This window comes from Pseudophryne corroboree, unplaced genomic scaffold (assembly GCF_028390025.1).
Source record: "Pseudophryne corroboree isolate aPseCor3 unplaced genomic scaffold, aPseCor3.hap2 scaffold_195, whole genome shotgun sequence".
Lineage (NCBI taxonomy): Eukaryota > Metazoa > Chordata > Amphibia > Anura > Myobatrachidae > Pseudophryne > Pseudophryne corroboree.
Window position 1 is genome coordinate 884,147 of NW_026968590.1, and position 25,656 is coordinate 909,802.

At 47.3% G+C, this 25,656-nt stretch overlaps 27 non-coding genes and 1 pseudogene across 27 annotated transcripts; 21 read left to right on the forward strand and 7 right to left on the reverse strand.

Moving 5' to 3' along the window:
* Nucleotides 1–141: 141 nt before the first annotated feature.
* Nucleotides 142–254, reverse strand: LOC135005050 (U5 spliceosomal RNA). The gene has a single exon (XR_010205742.1). It is a non-coding gene; the product is annotated as a U5 spliceosomal RNA (small nuclear RNA).
* A 286-nt stretch (nucleotides 255–540) lies between these two features.
* On the reverse strand, nucleotides 541–657 carry LOC135005053 (U5 spliceosomal RNA). The gene has a single exon (XR_010205745.1). It is a non-coding gene; the product is annotated as a U5 spliceosomal RNA (small nuclear RNA).
* A 270-nt stretch (nucleotides 658–927) lies between these two features.
* LOC135005017 (U5 spliceosomal RNA) lies at nucleotides 928–1,043 on the reverse strand. Its single transcript, XR_010205709.1, has one exon. It is a non-coding gene; the product is annotated as a U5 spliceosomal RNA (small nuclear RNA).
* Nucleotides 1,044–1,187: 144 nt separating this feature from the next.
* On the forward strand, nucleotides 1,188–1,351 carry LOC135004688 (U1 spliceosomal RNA). Its single transcript, XR_010205417.1, has one exon. It is a non-coding gene; the product is annotated as a U1 spliceosomal RNA (small nuclear RNA).
* A 152-nt stretch (nucleotides 1,352–1,503) lies between these two features.
* On the forward strand, nucleotides 1,504–1,666 carry LOC135004942 (U1 spliceosomal RNA). Its single transcript, XR_010205653.1, has one exon. It is a non-coding gene; the product is annotated as a U1 spliceosomal RNA (small nuclear RNA).
* A 674-nt stretch (nucleotides 1,667–2,340) lies between these two features.
* Nucleotides 2,341–2,504, forward strand: LOC135004852 (U1 spliceosomal RNA). Its single transcript, XR_010205575.1, has one exon. It is a non-coding gene; the product is annotated as a U1 spliceosomal RNA (small nuclear RNA).
* Nucleotides 2,505–2,656: 152 nt separating this feature from the next.
* LOC135004779 (U1 spliceosomal RNA) lies at nucleotides 2,657–2,819 on the forward strand. The gene has a single exon (XR_010205505.1). It is a non-coding gene; the product is annotated as a U1 spliceosomal RNA (small nuclear RNA).
* Nucleotides 2,820–3,490: 671 nt separating this feature from the next.
* LOC135004666 (U1 spliceosomal RNA) lies at nucleotides 3,491–3,654 on the forward strand. The gene has a single exon (XR_010205396.1). It is a non-coding gene; the product is annotated as a U1 spliceosomal RNA (small nuclear RNA).
* A 152-nt stretch (nucleotides 3,655–3,806) lies between these two features.
* On the forward strand, nucleotides 3,807–3,969 carry LOC135004943 (U1 spliceosomal RNA). The gene has a single exon (XR_010205654.1). It is a non-coding gene; the product is annotated as a U1 spliceosomal RNA (small nuclear RNA).
* Nucleotides 3,970–4,643: 674 nt separating this feature from the next.
* On the forward strand, nucleotides 4,644–4,807 carry LOC135004864 (U1 spliceosomal RNA). Its single transcript, XR_010205586.1, has one exon. It is a non-coding gene; the product is annotated as a U1 spliceosomal RNA (small nuclear RNA).
* A 152-nt stretch (nucleotides 4,808–4,959) lies between these two features.
* Nucleotides 4,960–5,122, forward strand: LOC135004780 (U1 spliceosomal RNA). The gene has a single exon (XR_010205506.1). It is a non-coding gene; the product is annotated as a U1 spliceosomal RNA (small nuclear RNA).
* A 797-nt stretch (nucleotides 5,123–5,919) lies between these two features.
* LOC135004949 (U1 spliceosomal RNA) lies at nucleotides 5,920–6,074 on the forward strand (annotated as a pseudogene).
* A 972-nt stretch (nucleotides 6,075–7,046) lies between these two features.
* On the forward strand, nucleotides 7,047–7,210 carry LOC135004707 (U1 spliceosomal RNA). Its single transcript, XR_010205435.1, has one exon. It is a non-coding gene; the product is annotated as a U1 spliceosomal RNA (small nuclear RNA).
* Nucleotides 7,211–7,362: 152 nt separating this feature from the next.
* LOC135004781 (U1 spliceosomal RNA) lies at nucleotides 7,363–7,525 on the forward strand. Its single transcript, XR_010205507.1, has one exon. It is a non-coding gene; the product is annotated as a U1 spliceosomal RNA (small nuclear RNA).
* Nucleotides 7,526–8,195: 670 nt separating this feature from the next.
* On the forward strand, nucleotides 8,196–8,360 carry LOC135004929 (U1 spliceosomal RNA). Its single transcript, XR_010205639.1, has one exon. It is a non-coding gene; the product is annotated as a U1 spliceosomal RNA (small nuclear RNA).
* A 149-nt stretch (nucleotides 8,361–8,509) lies between these two features.
* Nucleotides 8,510–8,672, forward strand: LOC135004824 (U1 spliceosomal RNA). The gene has a single exon (XR_010205547.1). It is a non-coding gene; the product is annotated as a U1 spliceosomal RNA (small nuclear RNA).
* Nucleotides 8,673–9,346: 674 nt separating this feature from the next.
* LOC135004735 (U1 spliceosomal RNA) lies at nucleotides 9,347–9,510 on the forward strand. The gene has a single exon (XR_010205463.1). It is a non-coding gene; the product is annotated as a U1 spliceosomal RNA (small nuclear RNA).
* A 152-nt stretch (nucleotides 9,511–9,662) lies between these two features.
* Nucleotides 9,663–9,825, forward strand: LOC135004920 (U1 spliceosomal RNA). Its single transcript, XR_010205635.1, has one exon. It is a non-coding gene; the product is annotated as a U1 spliceosomal RNA (small nuclear RNA).
* A 671-nt stretch (nucleotides 9,826–10,496) lies between these two features.
* On the forward strand, nucleotides 10,497–10,660 carry LOC135004644 (U1 spliceosomal RNA). Its single transcript, XR_010205375.1, has one exon. It is a non-coding gene; the product is annotated as a U1 spliceosomal RNA (small nuclear RNA).
* Nucleotides 10,661–10,812: 152 nt separating this feature from the next.
* LOC135004937 (U1 spliceosomal RNA) lies at nucleotides 10,813–10,975 on the forward strand. The gene has a single exon (XR_010205647.1). It is a non-coding gene; the product is annotated as a U1 spliceosomal RNA (small nuclear RNA).
* Nucleotides 10,976–11,646: 671 nt separating this feature from the next.
* On the forward strand, nucleotides 11,647–11,810 carry LOC135004693 (U1 spliceosomal RNA). The gene has a single exon (XR_010205421.1). It is a non-coding gene; the product is annotated as a U1 spliceosomal RNA (small nuclear RNA).
* Nucleotides 11,811–11,962: 152 nt separating this feature from the next.
* On the forward strand, nucleotides 11,963–12,125 carry LOC135004979 (U1 spliceosomal RNA). The gene has a single exon (XR_010205679.1). It is a non-coding gene; the product is annotated as a U1 spliceosomal RNA (small nuclear RNA).
* Nucleotides 12,126–12,796: 671 nt separating this feature from the next.
* On the forward strand, nucleotides 12,797–12,960 carry LOC135004974 (U1 spliceosomal RNA). Its single transcript, XR_010205674.1, has one exon. It is a non-coding gene; the product is annotated as a U1 spliceosomal RNA (small nuclear RNA).
* A 6,629-nt stretch (nucleotides 12,961–19,589) lies between these two features.
* On the reverse strand, nucleotides 19,590–19,705 carry LOC135005046 (U5 spliceosomal RNA). The gene has a single exon (XR_010205738.1). It is a non-coding gene; the product is annotated as a U5 spliceosomal RNA (small nuclear RNA).
* Nucleotides 19,706–19,980: 275 nt separating this feature from the next.
* LOC135005007 (U5 spliceosomal RNA) lies at nucleotides 19,981–20,096 on the reverse strand. The gene has a single exon (XR_010205699.1). It is a non-coding gene; the product is annotated as a U5 spliceosomal RNA (small nuclear RNA).
* Nucleotides 20,097–20,382: 286 nt separating this feature from the next.
* LOC135005029 (U5 spliceosomal RNA) lies at nucleotides 20,383–20,498 on the reverse strand. Its single transcript, XR_010205721.1, has one exon. It is a non-coding gene; the product is annotated as a U5 spliceosomal RNA (small nuclear RNA).
* A 270-nt stretch (nucleotides 20,499–20,768) lies between these two features.
* Nucleotides 20,769–20,884, reverse strand: LOC135005027 (U5 spliceosomal RNA). The gene has a single exon (XR_010205719.1). It is a non-coding gene; the product is annotated as a U5 spliceosomal RNA (small nuclear RNA).
* A 144-nt stretch (nucleotides 20,885–21,028) lies between these two features.
* On the forward strand, nucleotides 21,029–21,192 carry LOC135004876 (U1 spliceosomal RNA). The gene has a single exon (XR_010205594.1). It is a non-coding gene; the product is annotated as a U1 spliceosomal RNA (small nuclear RNA).
* Nucleotides 21,193–25,656: the final 4,464 nt, after the last annotated feature.

Sequence of the window (25,656 nt, forward strand, 5' to 3'; positions counted from 1 at the left end):
ACCGCTGCTCTGCTAAGCAGGGCAGCGACAGACAGAGCCTCCCAACTGTCCTCCCCACCGCGGGACACTGCGGCCCGCAGGTGGGACAGCGGGACAGTCCCCAAAAAACGGGACTGTCCCGCGAAAATCGGGACAGTTGGGAGGTATGATATGGGGCATGCAAAAATTGAGATAAAACTCAGTTTTGCTCCTCTCCACGGAAATCTTTAGTAAAAGGCGAAAGATTTGTTCGTTCTGAAGAGAAACCAGAGCATGACCAAGATTCCACCTGTCGCCTGAGTGCCATGCCAGCAGTCCTCATTCAGCTCAAAGTGAGCACCCAATTTGAAAGAAAGAAAGCAGATTTCTCACCAGGCTTCCCCTTGCTATAAACATGGTTTGTACTCTTTTCCATGTGCTCCCAGATCTTTCAAGCAATTAGTATGGTCAAGAAAGTTCTGCTTGAAAAGAAACAGACATTTATTGTCATTGTTATGCAAATAAACTTACATTAAAGCTAACAAGAAAGCACACTCGTTCTGTCTTTAAACTGATAAAAGAAACCCCAATAATATGGGGCATGCAAAAATTGAGATAAAACTCAGTTTTGCTCCTCTCCACGGATAATCTTTAATAAAAGGCGAAAGATTTGTTCATTCTGAAGAGAAACCAGAGCATGACCAAGATTCCACCTGTCGCCTGAGTGCTGTGCCAGCAGTCCTCATTCAGATCAAAGTGAGCGCCCAATTTGAAAGAAAGCAGATTTCTCACCTGGCTTCTCCTTGCTATAAGCATGGTTTGTACTGTATTCCATGTGCTCCCAGATCTTTAAAGCAAGTAGCATGGTCAAGAAAGTTCTGTTTGAACATAAATAAACATTTACTGTCATTTCTATGCAAATGAGCTTACATTAAAGCACACTCATTCTATCTTTAAACCGGTAAAAGAAACCCCAAAAAGATGGGGCATGCAAAAATTGAGATAAAACTCGGTTTTGCTCCTCTCCACGGAAATCTTTAGTAAGAGGCGAAAGATTTGTTCGTTCTGAAGAGAAACCAGAGCATGACCAAGATTTTTATCTGAAAATATGTGTTCTCCCTGCAGTTGTTGTCCCCAGATGAGAGTTCCCTTGTGCTGCCTCAGCTGAATCTCCTTTACTTGACAGAGATGTGCCTGAGCAGCGGCCCTCCCCAGCCCTATCCCAAATCATACTTATTTTGCATAGGCGATACCATGGTCATGAAGATTGTTCTCCCAGGGTGAGGTTCATTCATTGCATTCTGGGTATGCTGACCTCTGTGATTTCCCCAAATGTGGGAAACTCGACTGCATTATTTGTGGTAGTGGGGGACTGTGTTTGTGCTTTCCTCTAGTCAGCTCTGGTAAAAGTCAGATTTATTTGTCTCAGATCTTCCTCTAGCCTTGTTCTTCTTTCGAGAGTTCCCTTGTGCTGCCTAAGTTGGATCTCTTTCACTTGACAGGGGGGTGCCCGAGTAGCGACCCTCCCCAGCTCTAGCCCAACTCCTACTTACCTGCCAGGTGAGATACTATGATCATGAAGGTGCTTCTCCCAGGGCAAGGCTCACCCATTGCACTCTGGGTGTGGTGCCCCTGCGATTTCCCCAAATGTGGGAAGCTTGACTGCATAATTTGTGTTTCCCCTGGTCGGCTCTCGTATAATTCAGATCTCTTTGTCTCAGGTCTCTCTCCAGCCTAGTTTGCTGTCTGTTTCCACTTCTTTTTTCATGAGCCCCTCCCTTTTATACCCTTGTGCACTATCCTGACTTCTCCTCTTGTCTGCTTATTTTGTGCCTTCCAATGCACAATGCAAACTACAGGTAGTGCTGCAGGGCCCACACCCTTTTACTTGCCGTACAGAGCAGCTCTGGAGCTGTTACAGTGCCCAGCTGCTGCAAGAAATCAGCTTGAATGCTTCAGGGGCTGGGGCATAGCCAACATGAGCCCCACACCGAAGGAGGGTGGAGGTGTTTAATGCGAACTAGGGGTCATCCAAGCGCCGCAAAAGGCCGCTATGCCCTGCACGCCCCTTTTCTCTTTTCATATGCAGACGAGGGTTGAAGCCAACTTTGACCCACTGCTTGGATGACATCACCGTATGCAAATCCATCTGCTGCAGGCCTTCCCCCAGGAATGCTTGCACTAGTTGTTGCATTTGGTTTGTTGTTTGGGGGTGCTTCATTATTAGGCAGCCTTCTGCCCTCCCATGTTCATCTGAAAATATGTGTTCTCCCTGCAGTTGTTGTCCCCAGATGAGAGTTCCCTTGTGCTGCCTCAGTTGAATCTCCTTTACTTGACAGAGATGTGCCTGAGCAGCGGCCCTCCCCAGCCCTATCCCAAATCATACTTATTTTGCATAGGAGATACCATGGTCATGAAGATTGTTCTCCCAGGGTGAGGTTCATTCATTGCATTCTGGGTATGCTGACCCCTGTGATTTCCCCAAATGTGGGAAACTCGACTGCATTATTTGTGGTAGTGGGGGACTGTGTTTGTGCTTTCCTCTGGTCAGCTCTGGTAAAAGTCAGATTTATTTGTCTCAGATCTTCCTCTAGCCTTGTTCTTCTTTCGAGAGTTCCCTTGTGCTGCCTCAGTTGAATCTCCTTCACTTGACAGGGGGGTACCCGAGCAGCGACCCTCCCCAGCTCTAGCCCAACTTCTACTTACCTGGCAGGTGAGATACTATGATCATGTAGGTGCTTCTCCCAGGGCAAGGCTCACCCATTGCACTCTGGGTGTGCTGCTCCTGCGATTTCCCCAAATGTGGGAAACTTGACTGCATAATTTGTGTTTCCCCTGGTCGGCTCTCGTATAATTCAGATCTCTTTGTCTCAGGTCTCTCTCCAGCCTAGTTTGCTGTCTGTTTCAACTTCTCTTTTCTTGAGCCGCTCCCTTCTATGCCCTTGCGCACTATCCTGACTTCTCCCGTCTGCTTACTTTGTGCCTTCCAATGCACAATGCAAACTACAGGTAGTGCTGCAGGGCCCACACCCTTTTACTTGCCGTTCAGAGCAGCTCTGGAGCTGTTACAGTGCCCAGCTGCTGCAAGAAATCACCTTGAATGCTTCAGGGGCTGGGGCATAGCCAACATGAGCCCCACACCGAAGGAGGGTGGAGGTGTTTAATGCGAACTAGGGGTCATCCAAGCGCCGCAAAAGGCCGCCATGCCCTGCACGCCCCTTTTCTCTTTTCATATGCAGACGAGGGTTGAAGCCAACTTTGACCCACTGCTTGGATGACATCACTATATGCAAATCCATCTGCTGCAGGCCTTCCCCCAGGAATGCTTGTACTAGTTGTTGCATTTGGTTTGTTGTTTGGGGGTGCTTCAGTATTAGGCAGCCTTCTGCCCTCCCATGTTTATCTGAAAATATGTGTTCTCCCTGCAGTTGTTGTCCCCAGATGAGAGTTCCCTTGTGCTGCCTCAGTTGAATCTCCTTTACTTGACAGAGATGTGCCTGAGCAGCGGCCCTCCCCAACCCTATCCCAAATCATACTTATTTTGCATAGGCGATACCATGGTCATGAAGATTGTTCTCCCAGGGTGAGGTTCATTCATTGCATTCTGGGTATGCTGACCCCTGTGATTTCCCCAAATGTGGGAAACTCGACTGCATTATTTGTGGTAGTGGGGGACTGTGTTTGTGCTTTCCTCTGGACAGCTCTGGTAAAAGTCAGATTTATTTGTCTCAGATCTTCCTCTAGCCTTGTTCTTCTTTCGAGAGTTCCCTTGTGCTGCCTAAGTTGGATCTCTTTCACTTGACAGGGGGGTGCCCGAGTAGCGACCCTCCCCAGCTCTAGCCCAACTCCTACTTACCTGCCAGGTGAGATACTATGATCATGAAGGTGCTTCTCCCAGGGCAAGGCTCACCCATTGCACTCTGGGTGTGGTGCCCCTGCGATTTCCCCAAATGTGGGAAGCTTGACTGCATAATTTGTGTTTCCCCTGGTCGGCTCTCGTATAATTCAGATCTCTTTGTCTCAGGTCTCTCTCCAGCCTAGTTTGCTGTCTGTTTCCACTTCTTTTTTCATGAGCCCCTCCCTTTTATACCCTTGTGCACTATCCTGACTTCTCCTCTTGTCTGCTTATTTTGTGCCTTCCAATGCACAATGCAAACTACAGGTAGTGCTGCAGGGCCCACACCCTTTTACTTGCCGTACAGAGCAGCTCTGGAGCTGTTACAGTGCCCAGCTGCTGCAAGAAATCAGCTTGAATGCTTCAGGGGCTGGGGCATAGCCAACATGAGCCCCACACCGAAGGAGGGTGGAGGTTTTTAATGCGAACTAGGGGTCATCCAAGCGCCGCAAAAGGCCGCTATGCCCTGCACGCCCCTTTTCTCTTTTCATATGCAGACGAGGGTTGAAGCCAACTTTGACCCACTGCTTGGATGACATCACCGTATGCAAATCCATCTGCTGCAGGCCTTCCCCCAGGAATGCTTGCACTAGTTGTTGCATTTGGTTTGTTGTTTGGGGGTGCTTCATTATTAGGCAGCCTTCTGCCCTCCCATGTTCATCTGAAAATATGTGTTCTCCCTGCAGTTGTTGTCCCCAGATGAGAGTTCCCTTGTGCTGCCTCAGTTGAATCTCCTTTACTTGACAGAGATGTGCCTGAGCAGCGGCCCTCCCCAGCCCTATCCCAAATCATACTTATTTTGCATAGGAGATACCATGGTCATGAAGATTGTTCTCCCAGGGTGAGGTTCATTCATTGCATTCTGGGTATGCTGACCCCTGTGATTTCCCCAAATGTGGGAAACTCGACTGCATTATTTGTGGTAGTGGGGGACTGTGTTTGTGCTTTCCTCTGGTCAGCTCTGGTAAAAGTCAGATTTATTTGTCTCAGATCTTCCTCTAGCCTTGTTCTTCTTTCGAGAGTTCCCTTGTGCTGCCTCAGTTGAATCTCCTTCACTTGACAGGGGGGTACCCGAGCAGCGACCCTCCCCAGCTCTAGCCCAACTTCTACTTACCTGGCAGGTGAGATACTATGATCATGTAGGTGCTTCTCCCAGGGCAAGGCTCACCCATTGCACTCTGGGTGTGCTGCTCCTGCGATTTCCCCAAATGTGGGAAACTTGACTGCATAATTTGTGTTTCCCCTGGTCGGCTCTCGTATAATTCAGATCTCTTTGTCTCAGGTCTCTCTCCAGCCTAGTTTGCTGTCTGTTTCAACTTCTCTTTTCTTGAGCCGCTCCCTTCTATGCCCTTGCGCACTATCCTGACTTCTCCCGTCTGCTTACTTTGTGCCTTCCAATGCACAATGCAAACTACAGGTAGTGCTGCAGGGCCCACACCCTTTTACTTGCCGTTCAGAGCAGCTCTGGAGCTGTTACAGTGCCCAGCTGCTGCAAGAAATCACCTTGAATGCTTCAGGGGCTGGGGCATAGCCAACATGAGCCCCACACCGAAGGAGGGTGGAGGTGTTTAATGCGAACTAGGGGTCATCCAAGCGCCGCAAAAGGCCGCCATGCCCTGCACGCCCCTTTTCTCTTTTCATATGCAGACGAGGGTTGAAGCCAACTTTGACCCACTGCTTGGATGACATCACTATATGCAAATCCATCTGCTGCAGGCCTTCCCCCAGGAATGCTTGTACTAGTTGTTGCATTTGGTTTGTTGTTTGGGGGTGCTTCAGTATTAGGCAGCCTTCTGCCCTCCCATGTTTATCTGAAAATATGTGTTCTCCCTGCAGTTGTTGTCCCCAGATGAGAGTTCCCTTGTGCTGCCTCAGTTGAATCTCCTTTACTTGCCAGAGATGTGCCTGAGCAGCGGCCCTCCCCAACCCTATCCCAAATCATACTTATTTTGCATAGGCGTATCGCCTATGCAAAATAAGTATGATTTGGGATAGGGTTGGGGAGGGCCGCTGCTCAGGCACATCTCTGTCAAGTAAAGGAGATTCAACTGAGGCAGCACAAGGGAACTCTCATCTGGGGACATGGTCATGAAGATTGTTCTCCCAGGGTGAGGTTCATTCATTGCATTCTGGGTATGCTGACCCCTGTGATTTCCCCAAATGTGGGAAACTCGACTGCATTATTTGTGGTAGTGGGGGACTGTGTTTGTGCTTTCCTCTGGACAGCTCTGGTAAAAGTCAGATTTCTTTGTCTCAGATCTTCCTCTAGCCTTGTTCTTCTTTCGAGAGTTTCCTTGTGCTGCCTCAGTTGGATCTCTTTCACTTGACAGGGGGGTGCCCGAGCAGCGACCCTCCCCAGCTCTAGCCCAACTCCTACTTACCTGCCAGGTGAGATACTATGATCATGAAGGTGCTTCTCCCAGGGCAAGGCTCACCCATTGCACTCTGATTTCCCCAAATGTGGGAAGCTTGACTGCATAATTTGTGTTTCCCCTGGTCGGCTCTCGTATAATTCAGATCTCTTTGTCTCAGGTCTCTCTCCAGCCTAGTTTGCTGTCTGTTTCCACTTCTTTTTTCATGAGCCCCTCCCTTTTATACCCTTGTGCACTATCCTGACTTCTCCTCCTGTCTGCTTACTTTGTGCCTTCCAATGCACAATGCAAACTACAGGTAGTGCTGCAGGGCCCACACCCTTTTACTTGCCGTACAGAGCAGCTCTGGAGCTGTTACAGTGCCCAGCTGCTGCAAGAAATCAGCTTGAATGCTTCAGGGGCTGGGGCATAGCCAACATGAGCCCCACACCGAAGGAGGGTGGAGGTGTTTAATGCGAACTAGGGGTCATCCAAGCGCCGCAAAAGGCCGCCATGCCCTGCACGCCCCTTTTCTCTTTTCATATGCAGACGAGGGTTGAAGCCAACTTTGACCCACTGCTTGGATGACATCACCGTATGCAAATCCATCTGCTGCAGGCCTTCCCCCAGGAATGCTTGCACTAGTTGATGCATTTGGTTTGTTGTTTGGGGGTGCTTCAGTATTAGGCAGCCTTCTGCCCTCCCATGTTCATCTGAAAATATGTGTTCTCCCTGCAGTTGTTGTCCCCAGATGAGAGTTCCCTTGTGCTGCCTCAGTTGAATCTCCTTTACTTGACAGAGATGTGCCTGAGCAGCGGCCCTCCCCAGCCCTATCCCAAATCATACTTATTTTGCATAGGAGATACCATGGTCATGAAGATTGTTCTCCCACGGTGAGGTTCATTCATTGCATTCTGGGTATGCTGACCCCTGTGATTTCCCCAAATGTGGGAAACTCGACTGCTTTATTTGTGGTAGTGGGGGACTGTGTTTGTGCTTTCCTCTGGTCAGCTCTGGTAAAAGTCAGATTTCTTTGTCTCAGATCTTCCTTTAGCCTTGTTCTTCTTTCGAGAGTTCCCTTGTGCTGCCTCAGTTGGATCTCCTTCACTTGACAGGGGGGTACCCGAGCAGCGACCCTCCCCAGCTCTAGCCCAACTTCTACTTACCTGGCAGGTGAGATACTATGATCATGTAGGTGCTTCTCCCAGGGCAAGGCTCACCCATTGCACTCTGGGTGTGCTGCTCCTGCGATTTCCCCAAATGTGGGAAACTTGACTGCATAATTTGTGTTTCCCCTGGTCGGCTCTCGTATAATTCAGATCTCTTTGTCTCAGGTCTCTCTCCAGCCTAGTTTGCTGTCTGTTTCAACTTCTCTTTTCTTGAGCCGCTCCCTTCTATGCCCTTGCGCACTATCCTGACTTCTCCCGTCTGCTTACTTTGTGCCTTCCAATGCACAATGCAAACTACAGGTAGTGCTGCAGGGCCCACACCCTTTTACTTGCCGTTCAGAGCTGCTCTGGAGCTGTTACAGTGCCCAGCTGCTGCAATAAATCAGCTTGAATGCTTCAGGGGATGGGGCATGGCCAACATGAGCCCCACACCAAAGGAGGGTGGGGTGTTTAATGCGAACTAGGGGTCATCCAAGCACCGCAAAAGGCCGCCATGCCCTGCACGCCCCTTTTCTCTTTTCATATGCAGATGAGGGTTGAAGCCAACTTTGACCCACTGCTTGGATGACATCACCGTATGCAAATCCGTCTTCTGCAGAACTTCCCCCAGGAATGCTTGCACTAGTTGTTGCATTTGGTTTGTTGTTTGGGGGTGCTTCAGTATTAGGCAGCCTTCTGCCCTCCCATGTTCATCTGAAAATATGTGTTCTCCCTGCAGTTGTTGTCCCCAGATGAGAGTTCCCTTGTGCTGCCTCAGTTGAATCTCCTTTACTTGACAGAGATGTGCATGAGCAGCGGCCCTCCCCAGCCCTATCCCAAATCATACTTATTTTGCATAGGAGATACCATGGTCATGAAGATTACTCTCCCAGGGTGAGGTTCATTCATTGCATTCTGGGTATGCTGACCCCTGTGATTTCCCCAAATGTGGGAAACGTGACTGCTTTATTTGTTGGCAGTGGGGGACTGTGTTTGTGTTTTCCTCTGATCTCTGGTAAAAGTCAGATTTCTTTGTTTCAGATCTTCCTCTAGCCTTGTTCTTCTTTCGAGAGTTTCCTTGTGCTGCCTCAGTTGGATCTCCTTCACTTGACAGGGGGGTGCCCGAGCAGCGACCCTCCCCAGCTCTAGCCCAACTCCTACTTACCTGCCAGGTGAGATACTATGATCATGAAGGTGCTTCTCCCAGGGCAAGGCTCACCCATTGCACTCTGGGTGTGCTGCCCCTGCGATTTCCCCAAATGTGGGAAACTTGACTGCATAATTTGTGTTTCCCCTGGTCAGGTCTCGTATAATTCAGATCTCTTTGTCTCAGGTCTCTCTCCTGCATAGTTTGCTGTCTGTTTCCACTTCTCTTTTCTTGAGCCGCTCCCTTCTATGCCCTTGCGCACTATCCTGACTTCTCCTCCTTTCTGCTTACTTTGTGCCTTCCAACGCACAATGCGAACTACAGGTAGTGCTGCAGGGCCCACACCCTTTTACTTGCCTTACAGAGCAGCTCTGGAGCTGTTACAGTGCCCAGCTGCTGCAAGAAATCAGCTTGAATGCTTCAGGGGCTGGGGCATAGCCAACATGAGCCCCACACCGAAGGAGGGTGGAGGTGTTTAATGCAAACTAGGGGTCAGCCAAGTGCTGCAAAAGGCCACCATGCCCTGCACGCCCCTTTTCTCTTTTCATATGCAGACGAGGGTTGAAGCCAACTTTGACCCACTGCTTGGATGACATCACCATATGCAAATCTATCTGCTGCAGGCCTTCCCCCAGGAATGCTTGCACTAGTTGTTGCATTTGGTTTGTTGTTTGGGGGTGCTTCAGTATTAGGCAGCCTTCTGCCCTCCCATGTTCATCTGAAAATATGTGTTCTCCCTGCAGTTGTTGTCCCCAGATGAGAGTTCCCTTGTGCTGCCTCAGTTGAATCTCCTTTACTTGACAGAGATGTGCCTGAGCAGCGGCCCTCCGCAGCCATATCCCAAATCATACTTATTTTGCATAGGAGATACCATTGTTATGAAGATTGTTCTCCCAGGGTGCGGTTCATTCATTGCACTCTGGGTATGCTGAACCCTGTGATTTCCCCAAATGTGGGAAACTCGACTGCATTATTTGTGGTAGTGGTGGACTGTGTTTGTGCTTTCCTCTGGTCAGCTCTGGTAAAAGTCAGATTTCTTTGTCTCAGATCTTCCTCTAGCCTTGTTCTTCTTTCGAGAGTTCCTTTGTGCTGCCTCAGTTGGATCTCCTTCACTTGACAGGGGGGTGCCCGAGCAGCGACCCTCCCCAGCTCTAGCCCAACTCCTACTTACCTGCCAGGTGAGATACTATGATCATGAAGGTGCTTCTCCAAGGGCAAGGCTCACCCATTGCACTCTGGGTGTGCTGCTCCTGCGATTTCCCCAAATGTGGGAAACTTGACTGCATAATTTGTGTTTCCCCTGGTCAGGTCTCGTATAATTCAGATATCTTTGTCTCAGGTCTCTCTCCAGCCTAGTTTGCTGTCTGTTTCCACTTCTCTTTTCTTGAGCCGCTCCCTTCTATGCCCTTGCGCACTATCCTGACTTCTCCTTTCTGCTTACTTTGTGCCTTCCAACGCACAATGCGAACTACAGGTAGTGCTGCAGGGCCCACACCCTTTTACTTGCCTTACAGAGCAGCTCTGGAGCTGTTACAGTGCCCAGCTGCTGCAAGAAATCAGCTTGAATGCTTCAGGGGCTGGGGCATAGCCAACATGAGCCCCACACCGAAGGAGGGTGGAGGTGTTTAATGCAAACTAGGGGTCAGCCAAGTGCCGCAAAAGGCCACCATGCCCTGCACGCCCCTTTTCTCTTTTCATATGCAGACGAGGGTTGAAGCCAACTTTGACCCACTGCTTGGATGACATCACCATATGCAAATCTATCTGCTGCAGGCCTTCCCCCAGGAATGCTTGCACTAGTTGTTGCATTTGGTTTGTTGTTTGGGGGTGCTTCAGTATTAGGCAGCCTTCTGCTCTCCCATGTTCATCTGAAAATATGTGTTCTCCCTGCAGTTGTTGTCCCCAGATGAGAGTTCCCTTGTGCTGCCTCAGTTGAATCTCCTTTACTTGACAGAGATGTGCCTGAGCAGCGGCCCTCCCCAGCCCTATCCCAAATCATACTTATTTTGCATAGGAGATACCATGGTCATAAAGATTGTTCTCCCAGGGTGAGGTTCATTCATTGCATTCTGGGTATGCTGACCCCTGTGATTTCCCCAAATGTGGGAAACTCAACTGCATTATTTGTGGTAGTGGGGGACTGTGTTTGTGTTTTCCTCTGGTCAGCTCTGGTAAAAGTCAGATTTCTTTGTCTCAGATCTTCCTCTAGCCTTGTTCTTCTTTCGAGAGTTCCATTGTGCTGCCTCAGTTTGATCTCCTTCACTTGACAGGGGGGTACCCGAGCAGCGACCCTCCCCAGCTCTAGCCCAACTCCTACATACCTGCCAGGTGAGATACTATGATCATGAAGGTGCTTCTCCCAGGGCAAGGCTCACCCATTGCACTCTGGGTGTGCTGCTCCTGTGATTTCCCCAAATGTGGGAAACTTGACTGCATAATTTGTGTTTCCCCTGGTCGGCTCTCGTATAATTCAGATCTCTTTGTCTCAGGTCTCTCTCCAGCCTAGTTTGCTGTCTGTTTCCACTTCTCTTTTCTTGAGCCGCTGCCTTCTATGCCCTTGTGCACTCTCCTGACTTCACCTGTCTGCTTACTTTGTGCCTTCCAACGCACAATGCAAACTACAGGTAGTGCTGTAGGGCCAACACCCTTTTACTTGCCTTACAGAGCAGCTCTGGAGCTGTTACAGTGCCCAGCTGCTGCAAGAAATCAGCTTGAATGCTTCAGGGGCTGGGGCATAGCCAACATGAGCCCCACACCGACGGAGGGTGGAGGTGTTTAATGCTAACTAAGGGTCATCCAAGCGCCGCAAAAGGCCGCCATGCCCTGCATACCCTTTTTCTCTTTTCATATGCAGATGAGGGTTCCAGCCAACTTTGGCCCACTGCTTGGATGACATCACCGTATGCAAATCCGTCTTCTGCAGACCTTTTCCCAGGAATGCTTGTACTAGTTGTTGCATTTGGTTTGTTGTTTGGGGGTGCTTCAGTATTAGGCAGCCTTCTGCTCTCCCATGTTCATCTGAAAATATGTGTTCTCCCTGCAGTTGTTGTCCCCAGATGAGAGTTCCCTTGTGCTGCCTCAGTTGAATCTCCTTTACTTGACAGAGATGTGCCTGAGCAGCGGCCCTCCCCAGCCCTATCCCAAATCATACTTATTTTGCATAGGAGATACAATTGTCATGAAGATTGTTCTCCCAGGGTGAAGTTCATTCATTGCATTCTGGGTATGCTGACCCCTGTGATTTCCCCAAATGTGGGAAACTCGACTGCATTATTTGTGGTAGTGGGGGACTGTGTTTGTGCTTTCCTCTGGTCAGCTCTGGTAAAAGTCAGATTTCTTTGTCTCAGATCTTCCTCTAGCCTTGTTCTTTTTTCGAGAGTTTCCTTGTGCTGCCTCAGTTGGATCTCGTTCACTTGACAGGGGGGTGCCCGAACAGCGACCCTCCCCAGCTCTAGCCCAACTCCTACTTACCTGCCAGGTGAGATACTATGATCAGGAAGGTGCTTCTCCCAGGGCAAGGCTCACCCAATGCACTCTGGGTGTGCTGCTCCTACGATTTCCCCAAATGTGGGACACTTGATTACATAATTTGTGTTTCCTCTGGTCGGCTCTCGTATAATTCAGATCTCTTTGTCTCAGGTCTCTCTCCAGCCTAGTTTGCTGTCTGTTTCCACTTCTCTTTTCTTGAGCCGCTCCCTTCTATGCCCTTGTGCACTATCCTGACTTCTCCCGTCTGCTTACTTTGTGCCTTCCAACGCACAATGCAAACTACAGGTAGTGCTGCAGGGCCCACACCCTTTTACTTGCTTTACAGAGCAGCTCTGGAGCTGTTACAGTGCCCAGCTGCTGCAAGAAATCAGCTTGAATGCTTCAGGGGCTGGGGCATAGCCAACATGAGCCCCACACCGAAGGAAGGTGGAGGTGTTTAATGCGAACTAGGGGTCATCCAAGCGCCGCAAAAGGCCGCCATGCCCTGCACACCCCTTTTTTATTTTCATATGCAGACGAGGGTTGAAGCCAACTTTGACCCACTGCTTGGATGACATCACCATATGCAAATCCATCTGCTGCAGGCCTTCCCCCAGGAATGCTTGCACTAGTAGTTGCATTTGATTTGTTGTTTGGGGGTGCTTCAGTATTAGGCAGCCTTCTGCCCTCCCATGTTCATCTGAAAATATGTGTTCTCCCTGCAGTTGTTGTCCCCAGATGAGAGTTCCCTTGTGTTGCCTCAGTTGAATCTCCTTTACTTGACAGAGATGTGCCTGAGCAGCGGCCCTCCCCAGCCCTATCCCAAATCATACTTATTTTGCATAGGAGATACCATGGTCATGAAGATTGTTCTCCCAGGGTGAGGTTCATTCATTGCACTCTGGGTATGCTGACCCCTGTGATTTCCCCAAATGTGGGAAACTCGACTGCATTATTTGTGGTAGTGGGGGACTGCGTTTGTGCTTTCCTCTGGTCAGCTCTGGTAAAAGTCAGATTTCTTTGTCTCAGATCTTCCTCTAGCCTTGTTCTTCTTTCGAGAGTTCCCTTGTGCTGCCTCAGTTGGATCTCCTTCACTTGACAGGGGGTGCCCGAGCAGCAATCCTCCACAGCTCTAGCCCAACTCCTACTTACCTGCCAGGTGAGATACTATGATCTTCACTGTTAGGGCAATCAGGATGTGGAATTCCCTGCCAGGGAAGGTGGTAATGGCGGACTCTGTAATTGGATTTAAAAAAGGAATGGATACATTTCTGAATGAAAAAGCTATCCAAGGTTATAATACTTAAAATATCAACATGGTTAATCCGGGGGTAACATGAGTTATAGTAGCTAACTAGTCATAAAACATTATTCAGCAAGTATGTAGAATCATCACAACTTAAAACAGGTTGAACACGATGGGCAATTTGCCTCTATTCAACCTCAAAAACTATGTTACTATATGTTACTATATTACTATGTTACTGTAGTATACAGAACACCACAATGTAATGAGCAGTGATAGTGAGCACTGATGAGGATACTAGAACTGACACTGAGCAGCAAGATGCAGCACTGGACTATTAGTAATGTACTGTAGTATGCTGAGCACCACAATGCAGCACAAGACAATGAGCAGTGATACTGAGCACTGATGAGGATACTACTGAGAACTGACACTGAGCAGGAGAGACACACTACTAGTATTACTGAGCAGCAATAAGTAACCACTGATACTGAGCACTGATATTGAGATTTCCACTGAGAGAACATAGCCACGTCCTCTCCGCTCTCTCTTCAATGCACGAGTAAAAATGGCGGCAACGCGCAGCTCTTTATATGGAATCCGAATCTCGCGAGAATCCGACAGCGGGATGATGACATTTTCCCTTGTTCAGGTTTTCCGAGTCAGGCGGGAACAACCGAGCCTGCCTCGGACCAGTGTAAACCACGTGGAGTTCGTCGGGAATTCGGTTCTCGGAGAACCGAACCCGCTCCTCTCTACCTTATACCCATCAATTTTTTTATTTTCAATCTAAGCCCCTGCAGTTTTCTGTAAGCATCTGCTTCGCTATGATGATCAACAAGTCACAAGGGCAAACACTCAGGGCTTGAGGCGTAGATCTTAGGACCAGCTGCTACAAGCATGGCAGAGGTGTCACTATCACTGGTGACACCCAGAGAGGTGGCGAGGGAGATTGTAATGCAGGGCACGCAGATAAGCAGTGCAATGGTAAAAAGGAGGCATGGTTTCATAGGTAGGGGCGTGGCCTGGTGGCCTGAATCTACATTTTGTTGCTCCGGGTGTCCCGGGGGTTGGGGGCTGCACCCGGGGACTAGTGTGTGTGCGGTGCTGGCTCCTGCACAGTGACAGGGCATGGCCACTCAGCATGACGCCTCCATTCTTGACCATGCTGTAATTGCAGTCGCACTGCAGTTCAGCGTGATCATAAAAAATGGTGTAGCCTCCTGCTGGTGCAGACTGTATGTGCGCGCAGGAAGCCGCCACCATTTTTGTGATCACAGCGGCTGAATGTGATGTCATACAGCCGCTGTGACCACGCCCCCTGTGTCTCCTCCGTTGCAGACCCCATTTTGAAGCCTTGCCCCCGCACCGCTCCATCCCTGACTTGGAAATGGAGTGTTGCTGACCCCCCTACCCCCCCCCCGCCCCGATTGACAGGCAGAGGCGATCGCATTCTCTGCGGGGTGCCGCAGAAAATGCAGGCACATGCGTATGCTGTTAGCAAATTTTGCAGTTGGATCGCTTATTGTGATTGCATTCCAACCTGAATCAGGCCCTATTACCTATCACAATGCGCTGCGGGCAGTACAAAATTGGGTTAATATAGGAGTAAAACTCCCAGACCTGTGCTCCTTAACTGTACCTGGTGGCTAGTGGAGCGGCTGCCCAGTAATCAGTGTCCACGCCAGTGCGCACACGGTCCACCCCCTACGGCCACGCTCCCCTTCATCAGCGGCCTCGTGATCCGGAAGGGCGGTGTGTGTGTGACTGACCTTAGGAAGAAACTGGAGCCTCCGCTGCAGTGACCCAGCAACCAGGGCACGGGAGTATACAGCGCCGCTGGGAGTGATGAAGCTGCAGTAAAGATGTCTATTAGACCTAGCCTGCTGCAGCCCTTGTAGATTCTCATAAAACAAGTTCTTCTTTTCTTGTCAAAATTAATAGCTAAGAATAGGCTGCCTGAGGCAGGCCCCTGTTAAGTGGCCTGCTACTGAAGGCACCAACTACAAACTGAGCTCCCTGTTCATGGAAGCGGGGTTATAGAGGAGGATGCGCTGAGCATCTTGGGAACAGTCAAAAGCTTTGAGCCGGTTGGTGCCTCAGATCAAGATCCTACTCTACACCCCAATGTGAATCCTTGTGGAGTCCAGTGTACCCCACAGAAGAAATTAATGTGTCACACCCATTGGCAGCAACCTTAGAATAGCTGCTGACGGGCACAATTGAGAAAGGAAGGGGGGGGGGGGGGACATTTGAATCCAGCACATAGATGCAATTCAAATATGTAATTTGTACCTTCCTATTTTAAAATATAATGGATGAACCTCACCCTGTGAGAACAATCTTCATGATCAAGAGATCTCATATGCAAAATAAGTATGAGTTGGGATAGGGCTGGGGAGGGTGGCTGCTCGGGCAGCCCCTCCCCCGTCAAGTTAAGGAGATTCAACTGAGGACGCACAAGGGAACTCTCGTCTGGGGACACCAACTGCAGGGAGACCACATCTGTTCAGATGAACATGGGAGGGTGGAAGGCTGCCTAATATTGAAGCACCATCAAATATCAAACCATATGCAACAACTAGTACAAGCATTCCTGGGGGAAGGTCTGCAGAAGACGGATTTGCATACGGTGATGTCATCCAAGATGTGGGCCAAAGTTGGCTGGAACCCTCATCTGCATATGAAAAGAGAAAAGGGGCATGCAGGGCATGGCGGCCTTTTGCGGTGCTTGGATGACCCCTAGTTCGCATTAAACACCCCCACCCTCCTTTGGTGTGGGGCTCATGTTGGCCATGCCCCATCCCCTGAAGCATTCAAGCTGATTTCTTGCAGCAGCTGGGCACTGTAACAGCTCCAGAGCTGTTCTGTAAGGCAAGTAAAAGGGTGTGGGCCCTGCAGCACCACCTGTAGTTCGCATTGTGCGTTGGAAGGCACAAAGTAAGCAGACGGGAGGAGAAGTCAGGATAGTGCGCAAGGGCATCCTTTTCTCTTAGTCCGTAGAGGATGCTGGGGTCACATTAAGAACCATGGGGTATAGACGGGATCCGCAAGAGACATGGGCACTTTAAGACTTTCAAAGGGTGTGAACTGGCTCCTCCCTCTATGCCCCTCCTCCAGACTCCAGTTATAGGAACTGTGCCCAGGGAGACGGACATTTCGAGGAAAGGATTTATTGTTAAACTAAGGTGAGCATCTTACCAGCTCACACCTTAAGCATGCCGCAGAACGTGGCATTCAACAGAACACAAGCCAACGGCATGAACAATTGCAGCAAAAAGCTGACCAGAACCATAACATAACATGTGTATAACCACAAGTAATAACTGCAGACACAGTATGGACTGGGACGGGTGCCCAGCATCCTCTACGGACTAAGAGAAAAGGATTTACCAGTAGGTATTAAAATCCTATTTTCTCATACGACCTAGAGGATGCTGGGGTCACATTAAGAACCATGGGGTTATACCAAAGCTCTTGAACGGGTGGGAGAGTGCGTACGACTCTGCAGCACCGAATGACCCAACTTGAGGTTATCATCAGCCAAGGTATCAAACTTGTAAAACTTAGCAAAAGTGTTTACTAAATAGCTGCTCGGCAAAGTTGCAATGCCGAGACTCCCCAACCAGCTGCCCAGGATGAACCCACCTTTCTAGTAGAATGGGTCTTCACCTAATTCAGTAATGGCAATCCTGCCATGGAATGAGCATGCTGAATCTTACCACAGATCCAGCGCATAATGGTCTACATGGAAGCAGGACACCCAATCCTGTTGGGAGCATACAGGACAAACAGAGCCTCTGTTTTCCTAATCTGAACCGTTCTGGTGACATAAATTTTCAAAGTTCTGACCACAGCCAGAGACTTTGACTCAACGAAGGTGTCAGTGGCCAAAGGCACCATGTGGAAAGATGAACCACCTTCGGCAGAAATTGTTGACGTGTCCTCAATTCTGCTCTATCTTCATGAAAGATCAAATAAAGGCTCTTGTGATACTGCATGGTTTGTACTGTTTTCCATGTGCTCCCAGATCTTTCAAGCAAGTAGCATGGTCAAGAAAGTTCTGTTTGAAAAGAAACAACATTTACTGTCATTGTTATAGAATTTGGGAGAAAAAACAAGAAGAAATCTGCACTGTTGACGCACTGGACAGAATGAATGAATCATAAAATATAACCTTTATTAAGTATGTATTAAAATTGGATAAATATTAATATTATTATCCCAAACTGCAGTGAAACATAAATGTTAAAATCACAGAACTAACATACATGTGCATAAGAAGAATAAAGAGATGTGAAAAAAAGGTTTAAAAAGCGTGTCCGTGTGTGATTATTTTTGAAGGCACAACCCTGGCGGGGTTGTTTATATAGATATATATGTTGCTAATAATCACTTTCTAGCGTAATGTTATTAAATAGCTGTTAGTATCTATGTCGTCAGGTACCACTGGGTCGTATCCTATATACTCCCTTCACTCAATAGGGGTTACCTCCCGGGAAGCCATCCCCATTGGCGAATTTGTGGGGGTGATTGAGTATAACCGGTAAGCTAACCTCCAATTTGTGGGGTGCTTAGGTAGATGGGGATCACTTATTTCTCTGTGTCCCCTAAGACTATATTCCTAAATTCAATACCACAGGGGGATAGCTTTCTATATCGGATAAGGAATCACTTGATAGGGAAATCTCTATGGATCATGGAAAGATCATATTTATTAATATCCAAACTAAAAAAATGATGAATAGCTTTAATTTAGCTGTTTAGATATAGTTAATTGGCGAGATATACCAACAGGTGCGGTTGCCTTAAGGAATATGGCAATTCCAATATAAATAGCAGCCCTCCTTCATATAATCAGCCAGATCTTATTAAATCTGGTCCAGATATAGCCGTTCAGATATACTTAATTGACAACATATATCAATCGGTGGGGTTGCCTTAAGGAATATAGCAATTCCAATTCTCATATAAATAGCAACCTTCCTTCATATATTCAGCCAGATCTTATTTAATCTGATCTAGGCGTAGGCAATAATGCTTTCCTTAGAGGTATAGCCACCTCAATTCTTATTAAGAAGCAAAGTGTCTGTCATAATGGTTTATCCAATTCATCTAAGAAATAATATATTCCATGTGTCAGAGATTCATTACTCTCTATTTACACTGTTAAAGAGTTAATTCTTATTATGTTACAGTGTAATGAAATTATCATATAGGGAGATGTGGCAATTCCATGTGCTATATATATAATAACCCTTAGTGGTCCAGATTCCACAATGAGGAATTTTCTTATAAACCGCTGAAACACACAGCTGTTTGACTGACTTCCAAATATATCTATCTCACTTTGTAACAGTCTTATGATAGAGAAACTGTTACATATTCGGTCACTTAGTTATCTAAAGGTAAACAGACTCAGTGTGAGGGTAATATAATATATCAAATGCGCTGTCAATAATCGTGGTAACTGGTGTAATAATGTGGTATATTGAGTATGCTAGTAAGGCATATAACTGCTCTCCAGCCTTTAAGTGTTACCAATCAATTTGTTACACTGTAAAGGATTTATGGTGTCCTGTTAGGACATGCAGCTGCTAGGCTGACTCAAAGATTTATCCATTTGTAACAATTATGTAACAGTTATATACATGTTACTGGTATTACATAGAAATAGTATGACACAGGCCAGCAGTCCCATGTGTCTAGATTCCACAATAGGAGATTTTCTTTGTCTTATAAACTGCTGGAACACACAGCTGCTAGACTGACTTCAAATATATATATTACTTTGTAACAGTCTTATAGTAAAGAGACTGTTACACACTGTCATTTAGTTATCTCAAGGTTAGCAGATTCTGTGTGAGGATAGTGTTCTGTTAGAACATGCAGCTGCTAGGCTGACTCATAGAAAATGTATCCATTTGTAACAAATGACACATACAGCATTAAATTAATATCTATAGCAGCCCATGTGACATCTCTACTCTTATCATAATTGTCTGGTTATTGCCAATCTGGACAGCAGGAGTGATATATATTCACTAGTCCCAATATCCCATCATATAAATATACCCACACTGATATACTTTCTTATCAAGAGTTATTAGTAGCTATCTGTATGCACTTTAGACATTGTAATTGCTAAGTGACATCATATCTAGTGTATTCCTTTCTTATAGCTCAGCTTCTATTCCCTATTAGTGGAGACTAACAGCTAACATCATAATCATATATTTTTGTTTTATAACATTTCACATGAGTCAAATACACGCGGACACGCCGTGCCCTACACATGTGTTTCACTGCATCTATGGCAACTTACATTAAAGCTAACAAGAAAGCACACTCGTTCTGTCTTTAAACTGATAAAAGAAACCCCAATAATATGGGGCATGCAAAAATTGAGATAAAACTCAGTTTTGCTCCTCTCCACGGAAATCTTTAATAAAAGGCGAAATATTTGTTAGTTCTGAAGAGAAACCAGAGCATGACCAAGATTCCACCTGTCGCCTGAGTGCCATGCCAGCAGTTCTCATTGAGCTCAAAGTGAGCACCCAATTTGAAAGAAAGAAAGCAGATTTCTCACCAGGCTTCCCCTAGCTATAAACATGGTTTGTACTCTTTTCCATGTGTTCCCAGATCTTTCAAGCAATTAGTATAGTCAAGAAAGTTCTGTTTGAAAAGAAACAAACATTTACTGTCATTTCTATGCAAATGAGCTTACATTAAAGCACACTCGTTCTATCTTTAAACAGATAAAATAAAACCCCAATAAGATGGGGCATGCAAAATTTGAGATAAAACTCAGTTTTGCTCCTCTCCACGGAAATCTTTAGTAAAAGGCGAAAGATTTGTTCGTTCTGAAGAGAAACCAGAGCATGACCAAGATTCCACCTGTCGCCTGAGTGCCATGCCAGCAGTCCTCATTCAGCTCAAAGTGAGCACCCAATTTGAAAGAAAGAAAGCAGATTTCTCACCAGGCTTCCCCTTGCTATAAGCATGGTTTGTACTCTTTTCCATGTGCTCCCAGATCTTTCAAGCAAGTAGCATGGTCAAGAAAGTTCTGTTTGAAAAGAAACAGACATTTACTATCATTGTTATACAAATAAACTTACATTAAAGCCAACAAGAAAGCACACTCGTTCTGTCTTTAAACTGATAAAAGAAACCCCAATAATATGGGGCATGCAAAAATTGAGATAAAACTCAGTTTTGCTCCTCTCCACGGAAATCTTTAATAAAAGGCGAAAGATTTGTTCATTCTGAAGAGAAACCAGAGCATGACCAAGATTCCACCTGTCGCCTGAGTGCCATGCCAGCAGTCCTCATTCAGATCAAAGTGAGCGCCCAATTTGAAAGAAAGCAGATTTCTCACCTGGCTTCTCCTTGCTATAAGCATGGTTTGTACTGTATTCCATGTGCTCCCAGATCTTTCAAGCAAGTAGCATGGTCAAGAAAGTTCTGTTTGAAAAGAAACAAACATTTACTGTAATTTCTATGCAAATGAGCTTTCATTAAAGCACACTCATTCTATCTTTAAACCGATAAAAGAAAATCCAAAAAGATGGGGCATGCAAAAATTGAGGTAAAACTCAGTTTTGCTCCTCTCCACGGAAATCTTTAGTAAAAGGCGAAAGATTTGTTCGTTCTGAAGAGAAACCAGAGCATGACCAAGATTTTCATCTGAAAATATGTGTTCTCCCTGCAGTTGTTGTCCCCAGATGAGAGTTCCCTTGTGCTGCCTCAGTTGAATCTCCTTTACTTGACAGAGATGTGCCTGAGCAGCGGCCCTCCCCAGCCCTATCCCAAATCATACTTATTTTGCATAGGAGATACCATGGTCATGAAGATTGTTCTCCCAGGGTGAGGTTCATTCATTGCATTCTGGGTATGCTGACCCCTGTGATTTCCCCAAATGTGGGAAACTCGACTGCATTATTTGTGGTAGTGGGGGACTGTGTTTGTGCTTTCCTCTGGTCAGCTCTGGTAAAAGTCAGATTTCTTTGTCTCAGATCTTCCTCTAGCCTTGTTCTTCTTTCGAGAGTTCCCTTGTGCTGCCTCAGTTGGATCTCCTTCACTTGACAGGGGGTGCCCGAGCAGCAATCCTCCACAGCTCTAGCCCAACTCCTACTTACCTGCCAGGTGAGATACTATGATCTTCACTGTTAGGGCAATCAGGATGTGGAATTCCCTGCCAGGGAAGGTGGTAATGGCGGACTCTGTAATTGGATTTAAAAAAGGAATGGATACATTTCTGAATGAAAAAGCTATCTAAGGTTATAATACTTAAAATATCAACATGGTTAATCCGGGGGTAACATGAGTTATAGTAGCTAACTAGTCATAAAACATTATTCAGCAAGTATGTAGAATCATCACAACTTAAAACAGGTTGAACACGATGGGCAATTTGCCTCTATTCAACCTCAAAAACTATGTTACTATATGTTACTATATTACTATGTTACTGTAGTATACAGAAAACCAAAATGCAATGAACAGTGATAGTGAGCACTGATGAGGATACTAGAACTGACACTGAGCAGCAAGATGCAGCACTGGACTATTAGTAATGTACTGTAGTATGCTGAGCACCACAATGCAGCACAAGACAATGAGCAGTGATACTGAGCACTGATGAGGATACTACTGAGAACTGACACTGAGCAGGAGAGACACACTACTAGTATTACTGAGCAGCAATAAGTAACCACTGATACTGAGCACTGATATTGAGATTTCCACTGAGAGAACATAGCCACGTCCATTCCGCTCTCTCTTCAAAGCACGAGTAAAAATGGCGGCAACAAGCAGCTCTTTATATGGAATCCGAATCTCGCGAGAATCCGACAGCGGGATGATGACATTTTCCCTTGTTCAGGTTTTCCGAGTCAGGCGGGAACAACCGAGCCTGCCTCGGACCAGTGTAAACAACGTGGAGTTCGTGGGGAATTCGGTTCTCGGAGAACCGAACCCGCTCCTCTCTACCTTATACCCATCAATTTTTTTATTTTCAATCTAAGCCCCTGCAGTTTTCTGTAAGCATCTGCTTCGCTATGATGATCAACAAGTCACAAGGGCAAACACTCAGGGCTTGAGGCGTAGATCTTAGGACCAGCTGCTACAAGCATGGCAGAGGTGTCACTATCACTGGTGACACCCAGAGAGGTGGCGAGGGAGATTGTAATGCAGTGCGCGCAGATAAGCAGCGCAATGGTAAAAAGGAGGCATGGTTTCATAGGTAGGGGCGTGGCCTGGTGGCCTGAATCTACATTTTGTTGCTCCGGGTGTCCCGGGGGTTGGGGGCTGCACCCGGGGACTAGTGTGTGAGCAGTGCTGGCTCCTGCACAGTGAAAGGGCATGGCCACCCAGCATGACGCCTCCCTTCTTGACCATGCTGTAATTGCAGTCGCACTGCAGTTCAGCGTGATCATAAAAAATGGTGTAGCCTCCTGCTGGTGCAGACTGTATGTGCGCGCAGGAAGCCGCCACCATTTTTGTGATCACAGCGGCTGAATGTGATGTCATACAGCCGCTGTGACCACGCCCCCTGTGTCTCCTCCGTTGCAGACCCCATTTTGAAGCCTTGCCCCCGCACCGCTCCATCCCTGACTTGGAAATGGAGTGTTGCTGACCCACCTATCCCCCCCCCCGCCCCGATTGACAGGCAGAGGCGATCGCATTCTCTGCGGGGTGCCGCAGAAAATGCAGGCACATGCGTATGCTCTTAGCAATTTTTGCAGTTGGATCGCTTATTGTGATTGCAATCCAACCTGAATCAGGCCCTATTACCTATCACAATGCGCTGCGGGCAGTACAAAATTGGGTTAATATAGGAGAAAAACCCCCAGACCTGTGCTCCTTAACTGTACCTGGTGGCTAGTGGAGCGGCTGCCCAGTAATCAGTGTCCACGCCAGTGCGCACACGGTCCACCCCCTACGGCCACGCTCCCCTTCATCAGCGGCCTCGTGATCCGGAAGGGTGGTGTGTGTGTGACTGACCTTAGGATGAAACCGGACCCTCCGCTGCAGTGACCCAGCAACCAGGGCACGGGAGTATACAGCGCCGCTGGGAGTGATGAAGCTGCAGTAAAGATGTCTATTAGACCTAGCCTGCTGCAGCCCTTGTAGATTCTCATAAAACAAGTTCTTCTTTTCTTGTCAAAATTTATAGCTAAGAATAGGCTGCCTGAGGCAGGCCCCTGTTAAGTGGCCTGCTACTGAAGGCACCAACTACAAACTGAGCTCCCTGTTCATGGAAGCGGGGTTATAGAGGAGAATGCACTGAGCATCTTGGGAACAGTCAAAAGCTTTGAGCCGGTTGGTGCCTCAGATCAAGATCCTACTCTACACCCCAATGTGAATCCTTGTGGAGTCCAGTGTACCCCACAGAAGAAATTAATGTGTCACACCCATTGGCAGCAACCTTAGAATAGCTGCTGACGGGCACAATTGAGAAAGGAAGGGGGGGGGGGACATTTGAATCCAGCACATAAATGCAATTCAAATATGTAATTTGTACCTTCCTATTTTAAAATATAATGGATGAACCTCACCCTGTGATAACAATCTTCATGATCAAGAGATCTCATATGCAAAATAAGTATGAGTTGGGATAGGGCTGGGGAGGGTGGCTGCTCGGGCAGCCCCTCCCCCGTCAAGTTAAGGAGATTCAACTGAGGAAGCACAAGGGAACTCTCGTCTGGGGACAACAACTGCAGGGAGACCACATCTTTTCAGATGAACATGGGAGGGCGGAAGGCTGCCTAATACTGAAGCACCATCAAATATCAAACCATATGCAACATCTAGTACAAGCCTTCCTGGGGGAAGGTCTGCAGCAGACGGATTTGCATACAGTGATGTTATTCAAGCAGTGGGCCAAAGTTGGCTGGAACCCTCATCTGCATATGAAAAGAGAAAAGGGGCGTGCAGGGCATGGCGGCCTTTTGCAGTGCTTGGATGACCCCTAGTTCTCATTAAACACCCCCACCCTCCTTTGGTGTGGGGCTCATGTTGGCCATGCCCCATCCCCTGAAGCATTCAAGCTGATTTCTTGCAGCAGCTGGGCACTGTAACAGCTCCAGAGCTGTTCTGTAAGGCAAGTAAAAGGGTGTGGGCCCTGCAGCACCACCTGTAGTTTGCATTGTGCGTTGGAAGGCACAAAGTAAGCAGACGGGAGGAGAAGTCAGGATAGTGCGCAAGGGCATCCTTTTCTCTTAGTCCGTAGAGGATGCTGGGGTCACATTAAGAACCATGGGGTATAGACGGGATCCGCAAGAGACATGGGCACTTTAAGACTATCAAAGGGTGTGAACTGGCTCCTCCCTCTATGCCCCTCCTCCAGACTCCAGTTATAGGAACTGTGCCCATGGAGACGGACATTTCGAGGAAAGGATTTATTGTTAAACTAAGGTGAGCATCTTACCAGCTCACACCTTAAGCATGCCGCAGAACGTGGCATTCAACAGAACACAAGCCAACGGCATGAACAATTGCAGCAAAAAGCTGACCAGAACCATAACACAACATGTGTATAACCACAAGTAATAACTGCAGACACAGTATGGACTGGGACGGGTGCCCAGCATCCTCTACAGACTAAGAGAAAAGGATTTACCGGTAGGTATTAAAATCCTATTTTCTCATACGACCTAGAGGATGCTGGGGTCACATTAAGAACCATGGGGTTATACCAAAGCTCTTGAACGGGTGGAAGAGTGCGTACGACTCTGCAGCACCGAATGACCCAACTTGAAGTTATCATCGGCCAAGGTATCAAACTTGTAAAACTTAGCAAAAGTGTTTACTAAATAGCTGCTCGGCAAAGTTGCAATGCCGAGACTCCCCGACCAGCTGCCCAGGATGAACCCACCTTTCTAGTAGAATGGGTCTTCACCTAATTCAGTAACGGCAATCCTGCCATGGAATGAGCATGCTGAATCTTACCACAGATCCAGCGCATAATGGTCTACATGGAAGCAGGAAACCCAATCCTGTTGGGAGCATACAGGACAAACAGAGCCTCTGTTTTCCTAATCTGAACCGTTCTGGTGACATAAATTTTCAAAGTTCTGACCACAGCCAGAGACTTTGACTCAACGAAGGTGTCAGTGGCCAAAGGCACCATGTGGAAAGATGAACCACCTTCGGCAGAAATTGTTGACGTGTCCTCAATTCTGCTCTATCTTCATGAAAGATCAAATAAAGGCTCTTGTGATACTGCATGGTTTGTACTGTTTTCCATGTGCTCCCAGATCTTTCAAGCAAGTAGCATGGTCAAGAAAGTTCTGTTTGAAAAGAAACAAACATTTACTGTCATTGTTATGCAAATAAACTTACATTAAAGCTAACAAGAAAGCAAACTCGTTCTGTCTTTAAACTGATAAAAGAAACCCCAATAATATGGGCATACCTCCCAACTTTGTCGGCTCGCAAAG